At 45.3% G+C, this 15,671-nt stretch overlaps 1 protein-coding gene across 9 annotated transcripts in view; it reads right to left on the bottom strand.

The window, feature by feature from the left end:
- The window catches only part of BICD2 (BICD cargo adaptor 2), a 162,595-nt gene that overhangs the window by 45,626 nt on the left and 101,298 nt on the right, over positions 1-15,671 (bottom strand). The window lies entirely within an intron of this gene.

The raw sequence follows: 15,671 nt of genomic DNA, 5'->3' as shown, positions 1-15,671 counted from the left end.
AAAACAAACAAAAAACTTAGCCATAAAACTGCGACAAAATATTTTAGCAGCTGTATACTTCAGGGAGATAAAAGCTTTCCGAAGCAACTATGAAATGGTTCACAAACAAACAAGCTGATAAGGGGGTGTTGATTGTTATACTGTATTTGGGCTAGAACAGAGGTTCTCAAACTGTGGTCTGTGGACCACCACTGGTCTGCGAGCTCCATTCAGGTGGTCCACAGAAACATGACCCAAGGCTAAAGCTGACAAACATTACACCCGACTTCCTAGAACTTTGCTAAAAAAAAACAAGCACATCCATAGCATTAGAAAGATAAGACTACTGATATCAAAATACGAGTTGTGTGCTTTGATTTGCAGAACAAAAAAGTTTAAGTTGTCCAGTGAGACCCACAGCAATTTTCAAGTGGTCCTCGAAAAAAGAAGTTTGAGAACCACTGAGCTAGAACATCTTGTCTCTGCTGTCATTAATCCGGCAGCTGAGCTAATGCAGCAAGCATTCCACTTCTCTTCCAGAGTTCATATGTAAACTAATCCAGAGAGCTACATGGGATTTTTTTTTTTTTTAACAGGTATACCTCTAGATAGAAACAAGACTATCAATGCTGCCTGTAGATGAATAAAAAAGCTCTGCATATGAATCAGCAAACTTTTAATCTGAGCGTGCAACAGACACACCCAGCACAAAGCAAAAGTGTTAAGAAGGCAGTTACAGAAAGGACACCACAAAGAAAATAAGTCTGCCGTAGAAGGATATGCCAACCCAGTCTGTTGTGTTTCCACAGGGTACATGGATCACCTGAACAAGTGCAATAAAAGGGAAAGGATCACTCCCTCTCATATCAAGTCAGTCTTCCAACTACATAAATCAGCTTATTTACTTCGAGCAGACAAGAAAATAGTGTCCAACTCCCCAGCACAGTGAGTGACTGAAGTGAGGCTGATTGTTAAAACAGACACCAGATTACAATTAACAATGCAAATGAAAGGTCATTATATCTCATTCCACAGCATGCATCACAGCCCTGCAATAGTACTCCCAGCTTCAGTGGCACAAAGTTATTTTAAAATAGCATTTACTCTCCTTAACCAGAGCTATGTACGAGAGAAATTGATTCAGTTTTGTTTTATTTCATAAGCATTTTACTTTAAGAGTAAGGTGTCAGTGCAAAAGCAAACTGGAGCTTAGGTTCAGCTGATTGATTCATGCAATGTCTAACAAACCACAGTCAGGCAAAGTTTACAAACTGCAATAGCCTCTCAGGCCCTCTTTTGCCTTCCCGATTGTCTCAAACAAAGCAAGTTCACTTAGTTTGAAATGGAAGTTGTGTAACACAGTTGTTATGACTTTGTGCTTCAATACCTTTCATTCAAGAACCTAAAAACAGTTCACAAGCAGTAATGAATAAAATTTCAAAGCAGCCTCCTGGGGTACAAAAGGAGTACTGGTTTTCCCCGCTCCCACCCACAGACATGTCAGAACTCCCTTCTCTTCAAGTGTAATTTGGACCTCAGCAGGAAAAAAGAATCCAAAGCTAAATACTTGAAGCAATTAAAAAAGCTAAAACCCAGAACAGGCTTCTGGGCCAGACTCATTTGTGTGGTAGTTTCAGTTTGGAGACTTGTACCAAATTAAGAGTCCAGAGTTGTACTAAAATCAATGTAATACCTCCTGTGAGTAAGAGGCCTAGATCAGTAACTCTTCACACCAAAGAAGTCGCAAAGTGTTGTTTTCTTTTCCTTGGTTGTAACCTTAGCAAGAAGACCTGAAGAAATCACTAAAACTGATACTTTTCAGAGACAGTGGGTTTAGGGCACGGAGCATCCTAAGACATCTCCTGCTGCTGCATGCGAGTTAAGCAGGCCTACTGTAATATTTTCCTTCTCTATTTTGCATAAGATAATATTTGAATGTATACAAGAGCCCAGATTTAAAAATTCCTGACCAAGGTAAAAAGAAGAGAGAACTCAGATTCACTGGCTGAATAGCTGACCATGCAGTTAGCTTGCTCTAACTACTAACTAAATGTCTGTGTTGCAGAGGTTCAAGTCCAGTTCCCTACCCTCTCATCCACATTTTCTCTCTTTCAGGTTGGGGAAATCATTTATTTCCCCAACCTCTCTACATATACTGTATCGTTTTAAATCCACTGAGTGCACAGATTGAATCTACTGCTTAGACTGCACAAAGTCTGTATCGAAGAACTGGTATCATATAGAACAGAACCTGACACTACAGGGTCTCAACATGTCAGAACTCCCTCTTCTCTCCAACTAAAGATATCATCTGCTACACAAATCTTCCATCTCATCCTACACAAGAGAGGACATTGATGAAACCAAATGCATCCTAAAATGGTTTTGCTCACTTCAAAGCACATAAACCATTTCTCTGTGCTGGGCGTCAACCCTATCACTATAACGGTAAGGGTGAATTTCTGCTCTCAACTTCCTATTAGTTACGTTCCAACAGTGACCTCCATTTTATAGCACAGATGTTAACTGTAAACATTTTCTTAGCATTAAACTAGGTATGGTCAACTACATCCTACTGGTTTTAGAGGCGCAGGTCTCACCACTGAGGCCAATTGTTCCACAGCCTTCAGCACATAAGCTAAATCAAGTTTCTTCCCCCTCCCCCCCCTTTCAGTTGAAGACAATGGACACTTAACATCTGACATCACTCTAACTTGGAAAAATCTGTTCCACACAAGGTGTACCCAGTATCCTTTTAAGGTTAGCGCAAGTTGTAGCGGTGACTTTAGTAAGGCCAAGATCTGTCCCACAGAAAGACTAACTTTGGTGTCTAGAAGTAAGAAATTCTCTCTTCAGTGTACATGCTTAGTGCAGAGATAAACCCAGGTGATCAACACCTAGTCTGGACATCAAGGTTAGCTGAGCTAAGTGTAAGCAGCCACCTCTCTCAGCAAATGTTATGCCATGTACAGGCATTAATACAACCCATGTTTAGTTTGGTTTAACTTTAGGACGTGCCTGAAATTTACAGCAAAAATTACGACACAGAGTACATGCAGCACTACAGTTTATGCCCCAGACAGGGCAGCTAAACTTGGGTTGAAAGTATACAAAAGCACAGGTGAGAGGGCTGTGTTTGTGGGCAGATGTTGATTAGGGCAATAACCATAAGAGCCCATGTTCAGTCTGCAGTAAAGACATCTTCCCACTAGATATGGAGTCCCAAAAATATTCAATATCAGATCAATTTTATAACTTACCAGTTTCAACTCAGTGTCTATAGTGCAGGGGTGGGCAAAGTACAGCTCACTAAGGGAATTTATGTGGCCCATGGCAGGTCCTTTGAAAGGACCTGCCATAAAGCCCGAGCCAGGCTTCTTGTATGTAGCCATTAGAGAAGAAGAAAAAAGGAATGGGAAAACCCCCCCCCAAAAACAAAAGCAGAGGAAGACAGTAAAAATTCTGTTAGTTTAGATACCATTCTCTCATATAACATGCACCTTTTCCCCCAAAAAACAGCTACTGGAAATTGGAGTGTGCATTACACACAAGAAATACAGTAAGAACCGTTTCTGCAGCTTACCTGACAAAAGTAAAGTCTGTAGCAATGCACACTAAGCAGAACAATGGGCAGGCTCAGCTCCCCAGCTGCCACAACTCAATTACTTACTGTTAGGAAAGATAATGAAGTTTATTTTCTACCTATGGGGACTTTTCACCATCTTGTACCATCTATACTTTTCCCAGAGCCTGATGAAGGGACTTTGATCCTGAAAGCTTGCAGAAAAGGCCAATTTTCTTGTGATTTCCCAGTTGGTCTAATAAAAGGTATCATTTTGGAACCAAGAGTTCTAGTTTTTTGTATGTAAGGAAATATGTTTTTAGAAGGGAGAAAGGAGAAAAAAGAAGGGGCATATATACAGCTGAGGCATACAGCATGCAAGGAAATATGGTAATGTAGGTGTGGTCAATCTGCCAAGTTTGGAGCTGTTAATTAACATTTATGCTCACATTAAACTTGGGTGGGCTGACTACACAAGAAAAGTCTCAGTTTTCCCATTCTCTTCATTCAACCTTTGCTTGTCACTCCCAGAGAGACCATCAGCAAGTCATAAATGTAAAGACTTGGAAATAGACAGACCAGGTTCTTTTGGTGGATGTGATACAATTTTTCCAACTATTCAGCTGGTCTAATAAAAGATATTGCATCTACCCAAAGAACCTTGTCTGTCTATGTCCTTAGACCAACATGGCTACAACCAACAACCCTAAAGACTTGGAAATGACTTTCTATTAGACTATCACAAGTTGTATCTATCCTCATCTTGCAAAAATGCAATTCAAGTGTAGCTCAGCCTTCTAAATTAGGTTGGCACGGCACGCATTTTTCATCCAATGAAGGCACAAACAGGTAAACAAAAATCAGTTTCCCATATCTAAAAGGTTTGTTTTTTTTCTTACTCCCTTGGGTATCAGTATGTAATAAATTCAACTTACCTAGCAGGCTATTTTAAAAAATACATGGCACCCATGGGAACTTTAATTAGCAACAGCAGCATAAACCTACAGGCAACTAAAATAGAAATACAATATGACAATTTATTTAAACTACTTTCATCTGGTCACATCTCCATTTTTTTTTTTTTTTTTTTATAAACAGAACCATGGTAACAGATGCATAGTGTTAAACATCTGGGCAATGGGTATCAGAAAGAGTCCAGGCAATGGGTCTCATCTCCCAAAGGCACTGTTCAAGATCAGAAAGTCATGTATTAGGGGAGAGGGAGAAGGGGGGGTTGGCCCCAGGGCCTTGTGTCGGGGGGCGGGGGGGAGGGATGTAAAAGCCTGCAGCCAGGGGGAGCAAAGACTTTTCATGCATATTGGTTAAGAGAAAGACTGGAGTGTGGCACTTCCTGACTAGATGTCACGTGGGGGGATATAAGGTAAGCTAGGCTGGTTTGGGGAGGAGGAGTAGCTGCTGAAGAGTGAATCTCCTCCAAGGGAGAAAGAATTTGCAGATAGCGAAAGGGGAAACTGAGGTAGAGAAGAGAGGGAGGAAGAACTGTCCTAGTGGCTGGGAACTTCTCTCTCCTCCTTTTCTTCCCCCTTTTCTGAGGTTTTAAGGGATTAATACTGAGGAAGAGGGTTTTGACTCCTTGGGTTGACTAGCCAGGAATTAGGCCTGGCAGTTTTAGACAGGGTTGAAACCTGGGAGTTTCAAATCCTGCCAACTCTGGGCTGAGGTTCAGGTTTGCAACTTTCTGCTCCCAGTGGAGCTGTGGATCGAAACTGCCTGCAGCCCAGGTCTAGAAGATAGATCTGGCTTTTCCCCTGTTTCTTTTGATGGTCCTTTGCTCCAGCCAAGCTGTGCGGTTGGGTCAGCTGTAGCTAGTGATCAACCTGGCTCCCTTTGGAGCTTGTCCTGCAGTTTTTGTTTCAGCAGGCTACCTAAACCAGCCCAGAAGTTTTGGGGTGCGCGCATGCTGGCTGGAGCCGCAGTCATCCCCCTCTGCCCCCTACACACACACACACACACACACACACACACACACACACACACACACACACCCCCACCCACCCACCCACCCACCCCTCCATGGGAGCAAAGATCAGCACTGTACTACTTCTCCAGAAGCAACAGAGCCCCTTGCAAAACAGAAGGACCCACACTCTCAAGCAGCTCCCTATGGCACAGTGAACCTAAGGAGCAGCTTCCCGGTGTGGGTCTCCCTTTCTAGCCCATCGCTGAAGGGCAGGTATAGCAGAGCAGGCCCCTGGAACTACCTATTGGGGAGCCCCATGTCCCAGAGTGCCTGGGTATGGGTGAAGCCTCCATCCACTTACAGACTTTGCTTTGTAGTTAATAATGTTTTTAAATTATGTGTAGTGTTTTCTTTTGTTTTGTTTTTATTCTCTGCAATACCTTTGGGGTTTTGTGTTTACACGGCTTGCGAGGAGGTGGTTTTGTTTATACAGGACACCCCAGCAAATTTAGTGTTCCCAGATTTCTGGGTGGGGGCTCGAGCAACTGGTATAGTATATGGAGTACACCAAAATGTGAACCTGGCCCTTTGCTGCTGAGAGGTGCCTGGCAGAAGGGTTACAACAGTATGTTTGTAAGGGCAGGATTTGCCTCTTTCTTTTTAGGTCAGATTCAGGTCTTCTACTGTAGTAAACTTTGCTTGGAGCCATTTTACATGTAGCTTTCACACATTTGCTCTCACATTTTCAGCTGTCACCAGTCACCATAGCAGATAAATATCCTCTACAAACAAAATTCCAGTTATATATTTAGCATGTAATTTAATTCAGCTCTTCTCAGTAACCCAGCATCACTAATGGAAATACGCATGAAAAGATCTAAGAAAGTCTTCTAAAGAGGGACTGTGCACTTAGAAGATTGTACTAGCTACAGGATATCAGTAAATAATAATCTCCTAAGGAACTGCACTAAGAGAAGCACATAAACTGGAAAGACCTTGCCTGTTTGAATTTTATACAAGGCCTGGTACAACTAGTTCCAACATCAGTTTCAAAAAAGTGCTGAAAAGGCAACTTGATTAATATTTCTTTCAATACAACCATTTTAGCAACTAGCACTCTGCAGTATTTGTGGCTCCAGGTGCACTGACTACCAAGTTGGGTTCTCAGTGCAAGTCTCCAGAGGTTAAATTTGAGGCCCCTGAATGGGTAAGGCCTCCTCCTAGGCACTCCAATCATTCAAATACTGTTTAACCTACAGTCAAGCATTTGAAAGTTAAAGACATGCCAGATTTATGACTGCCCATGCAATATTCATTCTGTCTGCTTGTATATCCATTTTGTGCGCTTCATGAGGCAGGCACCCCATAGCAAAATAGCATATGATTGCATAATTAGAGACTATTATAATGTCTATCCACAGACAGGCCATATTAAAGTTGCCCAGGAAAGCAGAAAACTCGGACTTCCTAACTTTCAAGTGTGGGACTGCTACCCAAATCAAACACTTCTGGTGCAGATTTCAAAGTAAAAAATTATATTATGTGAAACTGTTTCAACCCCCTCCTTATACCTGAGCAGTGGGTTTTGACGCCTGAACACTAAGCACTGCAGCACATGCCAGAACTAACAACATCAGCTGACAGCAGGAGAAAATCCCACAAATGGCAGAGATAGGTTGCTATCAGCAACCTATGAGAGGAGCCTGACAATCTCTTCCAATACCACAGATGCTGGCACAGCATCAGCCTCCCATAACTGAAATTTATTTTTATATTATTAGTGGTAATCTCTTGTTTTTGACACACCTTTCTTACAAAACGTCCAAAAAGTTTTCTAGCTATGCGACATGGATAGTCATATTATGGTCATACTTCTGTCACCACCCCCCGCCAAATTTCCACCAAGGTTAATCCGTGCCCTAGGATGCTTTTTGTAAGGGGGTGTTCCTGGAAGAAAGCAAGGCAGTCCTGAACCATATTCTTCCTCAAAAACTGCCAAGTATAACTTGAAACAACTACAAGAGCGACTGGACCTGACCAAATCTGGTTACAGGGCTAGAGGGGCTGGGAAATGAGAAAGCAAAGTAACTCAATCATGCTGGGCCAACGCCACACCTGTACCTGCCTCTCACTTCATCCCTCTCCCCCTTCCTCTCTCACAGTTATTTAGGAGGCAGTCTCCTGGCATTGAAAAATTAGAAAAGAGAGTTATGGTTCCCCCCTACAACCTTAATACATATGCACAATGGGCCAAATTATGATACAGTCTTTAGTCAGACTTTCATACTCCTACAAAAAGGCACATAGGGGAGTGCCTCTGGGATGGAGGTAGACAACCAAGAGATGGCAGTTAAAATTATGATGAGCCTCCTCCACTTCGCCGCAACGAACTACAGTGTTCAGCCTATCCACAGCTCTAAAGGGGATGACTCACAGTTATAATGGTATTATTCTGGATCTTATGCCAGGGATCCTGGCTTTCCTACATAAAACCCCCAAAATCCGTGATTAAAAAGAAAACCACACATGAATAGGACACATGACTGGAGCACTCTCATGGATGGGTATAATCTGTTCAGAAAGGATGTTTCAGAAAAGATTTGGAAGGCAGTCTTTCAAGGGAACAGAAACTGAGAAGAGGGAGGGGAAGCAGGGGGAGAAAGACTGACATCTATTGCTGGCCAGTGACAGTGATCTTTCCCTGAGCCCCCTTCCAGTCACAGTGCTCTGCGGGAGGGACATAGAAACAGCATATAAGCCTCTGTCTGCAGCTTTTCTGTCCCTCGAGAGCTGTTTCTGTCTGAGAAACAGTGTCTGAAAGATACTACTGGACTGGCTTGGTTTCCTAGTCAGTCTCCTGCTAGTTCCTGTTCTTGGAAAGGATTGGATACAGCTTACTAAATTATCCGTGCCTAGAATCCCTCTACTTATAGCTATCCAATCCATTTCTTTCACCTTATTCTTCCCCCAAAAACCCGTTATTTGTTCTTGTTATTTTCCCCCCCACAGTTTAATACATTATACACACATATACAGTAAACAGAGAAAACGACAACATAGTCAAACACATACAGTAATCAGAAGAGATATTATTAATTATACATACAGTAAACAGAGAAGAGATATTAGTTAGTTACACGCACACAGAGAAGAGATATTACAGGTGCGTACGTGCACACACACACACACACACACTCCAGCACAGCAAAGATTAATATAAAGCATACTGGAAAGGCAGGTGCCTCATCTTCTGGCAGGGGAGGGAGAGGGGCTAGGGGCCAATTCCCCTCCCCCCCAGACACAGACACATCCTCTTTCCTGGCAATGATGAGTCTTCTGCTGCCAGTAGGAGCAAGGAGGTGGGAGCAGTACCTGTTCCTGCACCTGTACCACCTCCCCCAACACCAGAAATAGGCACTAGCAGCAGAATGACAGTCTCTTCCACCCCAATTTCATCTCCCAGAGTGAGCCTCACAGTGTCAGAGGAGGAGCTGGATCTGGAAGCAGGGGACCTGAGCACCCTAGCAAAATAAATTCTGGGGAACGAGGGGGAATCCAAGTTTGTGCTCCACACCCTTCAAAGCTCCCCTAGAGCCAGGTCTCCTTCTCCAGAAAGCACCTCAGAGGAGGTTGAGGTTGTGGAGGCAAGTGGCTCAGCTGAGTCAGCTCCTGCTGTTGTTGTGCCTTTGCCTACTGAGGAGGGGGATAAGGCAGGATCCCCATCCTCAACCCAGAAGCAGGAGGTAGCGTAGCATGGGATCATTTTGAGGTGGCAGATGACCCCAAGTATGCTATCTGCCAGCACTGCTGAAGGCAGATCAGCTGGGGCAAGGATGTGAAACACTCCACCATCACAGCAATGCTGTTGCATCTCAGGATGCAGCACCCCCTTGCTTCTCCTCAGCCTGGCACCAGTGGGAGCATGCCCAAAGGGAAGTCCCCCTCTCACTCCAAAGCCTCTGTCCCCGAGAAGCAGAAGCAGGCCAACCTGGAGCGGTGGGGGAAAGCTGCAGACAAAGGGCGGGGGAAGGAGAGCACGTTCCAAAGGCAAGCAAGGTCACCCAGAGCACTGGGGAGATACTTGCCTGGATAGCCAGCCCTTTTCCTTAGTTGAGCAGCCGGGGTTCAGGCAGCTCATGGCCTCATCCTACCAAGTGCCCGCACATACCACCTTTAGCAGGATGGTGGTGCCTTCCCTGTATGAGGCATTCAGGGAGTACTTGAGGGAGGAGCTGTGCAAGGGAGGTCCTCAGGTAGCCTTGCACTTCCTCAGACACCTGGAGCAGCCGGAATAGAGATCATACCTAACTCTCCCTCATATGGCACTAGTGCGATCAGTCAGGCCATCGGTGGACTCTCTTTCAAGCGGAGGTGATGGATGAATCCCAGATGGCAAGAGAGATCATGGTGGCCATGAACCACATGGTGCAGGGGTGACTCGGGCAGGGCGAACTCACCCATGGGTGCCTGGTCACCGACAACGGGGCTAATATGGTCAAGGTGGTCCATGATGCCAACCTTGCTGGCATCTGCTGTGTGACACACAAGTTCCACCTCATAGTCAGGGACGCCTTGAGGGGGACAGGGCTGTTGGCAAAGGCTCTGTCACAACCAGCCAGCTCATTTCAAAATGCAGGAAGGTGGTGGGCTACTTCCACCACAGCATCATGGGGAGCAAGATGCTGTAGAACAAACAGGCAGAGCTGAGCATTCCACAGCACAAAGTCATGCAAGATGTGGGGACTCGGTGGAACTCCACATACCTGATGCTGGAAAGGCTGGTGGAGGAACAGAAGGCCATCTGTGAGATTGGGATCCATGGCCCCCTTAAAGCAGAGTGGGATATCATCTCCCAGATCTTGATGGTCCTCAAGCTGTTCCTCAAGGGCACCAAGATCCTCAGCACTGGTGATGCCCTCCTTAGCCAGGTGATCCCTGTAGTCAAGGAGCTTGACAACCAAATAGAGAAGTTCCAGGGGATCAATGTTCCTGGCTGGGGCAAGCCGCTTTCACCAGACATGCAGGCACTGGTGAAGCAGCTGAAGGAGGGCATCAAAAAATGGCTGGATCCGTTACAGTCCAGTACAGTTCACATGCTGGTGGGCATGTGTGACCCAAGGGTGAAGGGGAGCATCTGCAGCACCAAAAACTCTTCATCACTGGATGGAGGTGCTGGTGAACAGAATCCGGGAGGCAGAAGGGCAGAGGCGAAGGGATGTGGAAGAGGGGGATCCACTTTCCCATGCCAGCACTCCCATCACCAACCAGCCTCCTCCATGCCACTGCTGCCAATGTGGACCAAGGGCATGGCTTCAATGTTGGGGTCCAGGTGCACCAGACCCCAGCCTCAGGCAGGTAGTGCCAAGACTTCGGTAGCTAACTCTCTCACAGAGGATGTGGAACTGCTGGATGGTGACCCCTTGGCCTATTGGGCAACCCGCAGCCAGATGTGGCAGGATCTGACCACAGTTGCCCAGGAACACCTGTCCTGTCCACGGACCCTCCAAGTAAGAGGGTGTTCAGCATTGCTGGGGATGTTGTCACACCCCACCGCACCTGCTTGGATCCTGATCTGATGGAGCAGCTGGTGTTCCTGAAGGTGAACCTCCCGCTGCTGGGGTTCCCCCAAGTTCCACCTGCAGATGGACTGAGTGCCACCCTCCTCACTCTGTCGACACCTATTTCCACTTTTTTTAAACAATTTAATGCCCTGCTCTTAGAGAGGGAGATGGCATTCACTGTATCACCAGCCAACAGGGGAAGCACATCTCCCTGCTGAGGTCCTGTGCCAGGACTAACTTGGAGTTATGGACCGGGGCTGTGGGGAAGGAGGAGGCTCCAGCTCCTGGGCATGACCTAAAACTGCACCCTGCCAGGGTCAGGAGGCTTGGTGGGACTGCCAGTGGCACAGCAGCCCCCAAGAAATGCCAGGACCAAGGACCTCCCTGGTGAAAGGTGGGTAGGAGGCACCTTATAACCTCCAGCCACCACATGCATGTACAGTCCTGGCTGGGGAAAGCCCAAACCTGTAAGATCTTTGAGAAGCCTGAGGCTTGCTGGTTGCAGTGGAGTTGTGAGGCTCCAGGGGAGTTTAGCTGCCTGGGATGCCATCTGTGAAGCATGGGCTTTTGGTTTAAAACCCTTTGTCAGGCTGGGGAAGCATGTAGTTCATGTGTGTGTGCTCTTTCTGGATAGAAGGAATAGTAAAGAAGCCAGAGGCTGGCATGCAATGCAGGTAAGAAAGCCAGTCAGTGAAAATGTAAATTGAGGCATCAAGGGGTGAGAGAGGCTGGGAAGGTGGAAGGGGGGATGGAAAGGGGATGTAGCAGGTAAAAGTGGAGAGGTACCTGCTACCTGGGGAGTCAGTTGTCCGGCAGGTTGTAGTGTGTCAAAAATCCAATGTCTATAATGAGTCCATGAGTTTCTGTATCTAGGAGGTTGATGAAGTGAAGTTCATAGGCTGGTCTATGAAAAGCGGTTTGTAAATTTCCTTTGAGGATCAGGACTGAGAGACTAGAGACAGAGTGGTTTTCTTATGAGAAATGTTCCCCCACGGGTAGTTGAGCATTCTTGTCTTTGATAGATTCTGGTGCGCAGTTTGTGGGGGTATTGGAGATCCATTGGCAGGTTCTGTATTTCTTGTCATGGCATGCTCTGGATCCATTCAGTGCGTTTTGGGCTGTAGGAAGTTGGCTTCTGGTGATGAGGTTAGTGAGGTTTGGTGCTGGTTTGAATTTACAAATGCATACAAGTGACACAAGTTTTGCTTTCAGAAGTTTGAGGTGCAGTTTCACAGAAACTCCTGCATCACTGCCTGAAACCTGGCAGGCCTCATGCCCACATGAGGGGCTATGTATGGGGCAGGACAGGTGCTAATGAGGATGGCCATTTAATGCCCTACTCTCAGAGCTGGAGGCAGCAGTTTAGTTTCTCACCAGCCAGCAAGGGAAGAACATCTCCCTATTTAGCTTCCATGCCAGGAAGAACTTGGAGGTATAAGGGCTGGGGCTATATGGGGAGGGGGCTCCACATCATCCTGGGTATGATCAAAAACTGTACCCTGCCAGGGTAGAGAGGTCTGAGTGGGACTGCTGGTGGCACAGCAGCCCCAGGAAATGCCAGGACCACGAACCTCCCTGGTGAAAGGCAGGTAGGAGAAGGAGGCACCTTATCACCTCCAGCCACTGCACAGTCCTGACTGGGGAAAGCCCAGACCTATAAGATCTGTGAGAGGTATCTAAGGCTTGCTGGTTGCAGTAGAGTTGAGGGTGAGAACAGGGGCTACCATCCCTACAGTTTTCACCCCGCTGCATCTTAACACACACAGCGGCACAGCACGAGTTTTGCTTGTCAGCACCTTGAGGTGCAGTTCCCCAGAAACCCCTGTACCTACCTCCTTGAAACCTGGCAGGCTTCATAGCCTCAGAAGGGGCTTCCATCCACATCTGCCAAATAATGATTAAGTTATAGGTATCTCAGTGATTCCCCGTTATAATCTAAGGCCGAATCACCAAATCAGCGTCAAATTTTCTGAAGCCGATTCAGCCGAATCAATTCAGGACAGCAGTCCAAATCTCCAAATTGAATCACTGTCCTCTGAATCAGCCAAATCTGAATCGAGTACTTCCCTATTTGCACAGGCCTACTAATCAGTCTCTACTCTTAACTGATTTTCAGGGTGCTATTTCTACTTCATGTACAGAACTCCACATTCTAGCTACAACTTCCAAGACATTTAAATAAAGCTGTGGCATTAACTGAGGTTCACTGCAGCACTAGAGAACAAAGAAATGTACCATCAGGGATTCTTGTCACATCACAGCTTCTCTTAATTAAAAAAGACCTATAGCAATACACGTTAAGGCATTCAAATCTTCTATAACTTCTGAATCAACACCTAGCCATGCTACAGCACAAGTGTTCTTTTATCATCTCTTGCTTAATATGTAGTTTGCTAATTAACTCTTCAGACTTCTGAACCAATTGAAGAGGCAACTTTCAAAACACAGCCCCCTCAGTCCCTTTATTTGTCAAGTCTAATGAGGCAAGCTGACATCTGTGCACACACAGCTGGGACTAGAAACACATCACTATCTGTTTTCTGTCAGCTTCTATTTGTTTATACTCCTTGTCTGAGCATCTTGCTGTCTTCAGTCATGAGCCCAAAGCATTCACCATGGCAGCACCACCCATCTCACCAGCCAGCACTACCAAGACTGTAGGCCTGGGCAGTACTATGGACTTCTTTGCACTGGGGTGACTACTATACCATCAAAGCAGACTGTGCACAGGTACACTGCACTGGTGGGAAAAAAGGACTTGCATCTTATGAGTTATATTGGCATAGCCCTCATTGGTGTGCAAAAGCCTAGCACTGCACATACACCTTCTAAAAGTTGAGATTCCACAGAGCCAAGGACATTTTCCAGCCATCCAAAATAACCCATTTTCAAACAAAAACAACTCAGCCAGGTTTTTTGGGGGGTTTTTTTTGGTTGGGTTTTGTTTTGTTTGTTTGTTTGTTTTTAACAGTGACTTGCTGACAGCCAGATCTTGCCCCATGCAAAAAAAATTACCAGTTTTAAATCAGGAACCACATTTTGAGTTCCGAGAACACAAGACCGCCCACATTTCTATTCATTACTACTTTTTCATGCTTTTAATTAAAAAAAGAAAGGAGACAAGATTACTTAAGGTAGTTCTTTTGTAGTACATGTACTCCAATTTTCTACCCCTATTCCATCCAAGAGTGGGAGTTTAGGATGGAAATGCTGACCTGAACTTAATAGCTGCTATGAACAGCATAGTACGGCACCATCATTGTCCTCTCCCCCAAGCTACACTGAATTGCTTGCTAAGAACAGATAAATGCCAGCTGCTTTTCAAATCTGAAATTTAAATGACTGGCAGCAGTCCATGGCCTTCAGTTTTATCAGGAAAATGTTTAACCCTTTTGGTGCACATGAAGGGAACAGTCCATTTAAATCCTTGCAGTGTTAAATTCAAAGGATTTCTCTGAAGGTTTTGTTTTGGGGGTTTTTTTGTTTGTTTGTTTCTTCTTTTTTTTTAAGGTCATAGCCAAATTGGCTCCTGGAAAGGCTGAGTCTCTGTTGTGGGTGCTTTATGAGAAGTCACACCTGCCTAAAAACTTATTTGGAAGCTCTTTTATTTGCCAAAAAACAGGCACCTGCTTGCTGCTTCTTACTCAGTTTGTGGTAATCAGCAATACAAAACAAAAGCTGGTTAGTCAGAGAAGCAGCACCAACAGCGAGACAAAAGAATAAAAGTGGATCAGGATTCCTGGAAGATATCAGAGCCAGGTACTTTGGTCCCATCTGCCTAAAAGTAATCTTATCTCCTGCACCTATGAAAATAAATTAACACCTTACAACAAAACACACCAAAGTGAACTGATCTTAGTACACTGAAATATCCTAGCCTTTTGGTCCAATCCCTTTAATCAGAAGTCTTGGGAGAGTGTCACTGATCAATTCTCTGAATGGCATCCAAGCTGTTGTCTGAAGAATATAAGACAAGAACATAGAAAATGGGACAGCCATCACAGCAGGTTGTCTCTTTCCTAAATGAAAATGACAGGGAATGAAATTTGATTTCAAGTTGTTATGAGCTTCCAAATAACAGCAGAAGAGACCCCTCAAAGACTATGTACATAGAATGGGAAGAATGCCCCAGGAGTCAACCTGACAAAATTTTTGTATCAAGTGATAGGAAGATAAATCAGCCACTAAGAACTGAAAATTCAACATGGGAAGCCACCTGGGCTGAAGACATCATGAAAAAAAAAAATGAAAGGAAGTCACAAAAACTGCAGAATCCCAATTAGTTTCAGCCTCTCTCTTCAGGCTATGAGGGGTCTCTAACACTAACCCTAGCACACAGCCACACTTAAACCTGTTCCATCTTGCAGCACTGCCTGCTACTTCTGGAGGGAATCAAGCATAAGGACTGCAAGCAGCACAACAGAAGGGTCACAGATTAAAAGATTTCTGTAGAGCTAATTCAGAGTAACTCTCTCCAGAGGTTGAGCAGAGACTCATGGAAGCAACAACGTGCTTGATGATAGCAGGCAAATCTGGAAGGCCCTAGTGCAGGGGTGTGCAAAACGCAGCCAGGCCAGATGCAGCCCGCTAGGCCATTCTATCTAGCCTGCGGGGCCCGAAGAAACTTAGGAAATTAATATTTATCTGC

The sequence above is a fragment of the Alligator mississippiensis genome, chromosome 12 (assembly GCF_030867095.1).
Source record: "Alligator mississippiensis isolate rAllMis1 chromosome 12, rAllMis1, whole genome shotgun sequence".
Classification (NCBI taxonomy): Eukaryota; Metazoa; Chordata; order Crocodylia; family Alligatoridae; genus Alligator; species Alligator mississippiensis.
Note: the sequence above shows the minus strand (reverse complement) of the source record. Positions and strands in the feature narration are given on the sequence as shown.